The sequence below is a fragment of the Poecilia reticulata genome, chromosome 18 (genome assembly GCF_904066995.2).
Source record: "Poecilia reticulata chromosome 18, P_reticulata-male-v2, whole genome shotgun sequence".
NCBI classification, from domain to species: domain Eukaryota; kingdom Metazoa; phylum Chordata; class Actinopteri; order Cyprinodontiformes; family Poeciliidae; genus Poecilia; species Poecilia reticulata.
In genome coordinates this window covers 10,817,165-10,819,799 of record NC_088847.1, presented here as the reverse complement: position 1 = coordinate 10,819,799, position 2,635 = coordinate 10,817,165, and positions in this window count along the sequence as shown.

The following is a 2,635-nucleotide window of genomic DNA, read 5'->3' as shown; positions in this document are numbered from 1 at the left end:
ACTACAGCAGATACTCGAAGATGGCATTATTTGCAGACAATTCAGTTTCAAAAAATCTTTTTAAACTAATTACGGTATTTTTCGGACTATAGAGCGCACCATACTAGCACCCTCAATTAAAAAAATAAAATAAAATAAAAACTGGAAGCTGCTCTCGGTTTTCCATTAGGACCCAGCAGAATGCCTCGTCCTAATAAATCTGCTGGACGCACCACTCCGTCTCCAAAGTCAAACCATGGTTTCGTTCACACCGAGCTTAAATGCAGCGGCTCTATTTCCCTCCTGTAGTGCCAACCCTCAACTTAAAAGCTGCATGATATGAGTTTGAAAACATTTCTCCGTCGTGCCTGCTGCTAGCATGTGCTTGTTCTAAATGAAAATTAGCCGTTCTTCTTTGTTCCAATTATTCACTTCCTGCTAGAGAGCCCCCTGGTGGTTGAAGAAAAATCCGCAGAAAAGCCACAGCGGGCTACAATCCGCATGGTTCAAAGTTAAGGAAAAAAGTAGCAGCTTTTAGTCCGGAAAATACGGTACCGTAGTGAAATTGAATAATTTCCACGGCACACCTGACGATCACTCACGGCACACTAGTGTGCCGCGGAACAGTGGTTGAAAAACACTGCCTTAGATCAACACTTAAGACCCTCTACTTTATAGACTCAAACATGGAGAACCAACGTTTAGTTTTATCAAGTCATGAGTCCAGAGAAACCCTTACTAGTTTATAAACTCTTATTCTTATTTAACACGGGGAACCAATAAGTAGTTCTATACTTTTACCTTTTTGTAAACTATTTGTACTTTTATTTTTCTCTTGCTTTTCTTCTGTTATTTTGTTTGCATTTCCTCTAACTCACATAAAGCACTTTGAATTGCCTTGTTGGTGAAAATGTGCTACATAAATAAAATCACAAATCACATCAGAAAAAATTCTAACCAAATCTGGGATGTAAACACCTCAACTGAATTCCAGCTTCGCAGCCCCATTCCCACAGCATCCTGCTGCCACCACTATGCTTGTCTATGGAGACGATGTGCTCAGAGGACCAGTTGTTCTCCAGACATAGGATTTCCTTTAAAGGCCAAACAAATCAGTTCTGGTTTCATCTTACTTGAGAAAAACTTTAAATGAGACTTTATATGATTTCATTTTGTTGTCGCTCTTTCTAAAGCTGTCCTGTAAACAGATCCTCCCACCTGAGCTGTGGATGTCTGCAGCTCCTCCACTGGACTCAGTCGAGTCGTACTTTCCATTTCCATTTGCAACCCGTCTGAATTTGAAAAGATGAACTCCGTCACATCACCAGAGCTGCATATCAGCTCTGGTGCTTTTAAGAGTCAAAACCTTGAACAATATGAGAAAAGAAAAGAAAAACAAACAAGTTGAGCCAATTGAACAGATGAAATAAAGCATTTCATTAGACGCAGGGTTACAGAATGCAACCAAAAGTCAGGAAAAATCAAATGTCGAGCCAGTTCTATGAATGGTGACACATTTTAAAGCAACAGGTGTTGTTTATGGAAAAGAATCAGAAATAATAAGAAATGTTTAGTTTTCTTTACATTTGTTAAAAAACAGATTCAGAGAAAGCAGAGGAACTTTGAAGCAGTGCTTTAAAACTTGATTTAGTTAAAAAACAAAGGAGCATTCAGCTGTTCTTAAAACACAAAGTCAGATACAAATATACTAAAACATTAAAAATGTGGTTTTAATGTCATCAAAAACTTCCAGAAAAAAAAAGCTAGGATAAGTTTTATCATATCTCTACAAATAAAACTTGTTGTTACTGTAATGCAGTTGCACTCAAACAGAGTTTATGCTCATTTTTAAAAAGACATGTTTAAAGGGGCAATTATGTTCCCACCACATCCGACCTGAAAGTCCAAACACCTTCACACCTGTTGAGCGTGTCCGACCCATCGTGGCCACCGACGCATGACAACAGGTAAGGATGAAGATGACTGGAGCTGATGAAGAAGAGGCGTGAGAAACATAGCGAGGTAAAGAGGCGGCTGTAGGTCTTTCCCAAGACCACAGCAGTCCAATTAATCAGGGTTTCTCCCTCTGCACATCTGACTTTCTTTCTTATACACACATGCACACACACACACACACGCACGCACGCATGCACGCACAGAGCTGCTGTGAACTCAGTTGGTGCTACCGAAGGAGGGGTTAAGTCTTGTCAGCATTGATGAGAGTGGGCCAGCGTTGTGTGTGTTCATCTAACGGTGTGTGTGTGTGAGTGTGTGTGTGTGTGTGGGGGGTTTGTTTCTTTGCAGTTTTGTGGTCGTGTGTGTGTGTGTGTGTGTAAAGGGCAAGCTATGCATGTAATGGGCAACCCAGGGCACGCAGATGTGCAAGAGTGTCGCGCTAAGCCCTGGCGCAGCCTACTGCGAGAGGTCACGACCTTTACAGAATCAGTGCCTCTGCATGTCAGGACTAATGGAAGGGCCCCACCAGCTGCACCGAGGAGGAGGAAGAGGTGGAGGAGGAAGAGGAGAGGTGGGCGAAGTAAGGAGAAGTGAACAAACACTGCGATGGGGCGGTGGGGAGGGGAAGAAGAAACAGGACGGGAAGTTTTGGGAAGGATGGTGGGAGGAGAAATGGCGCTGAAGAAGAGAAGAAGAAGTA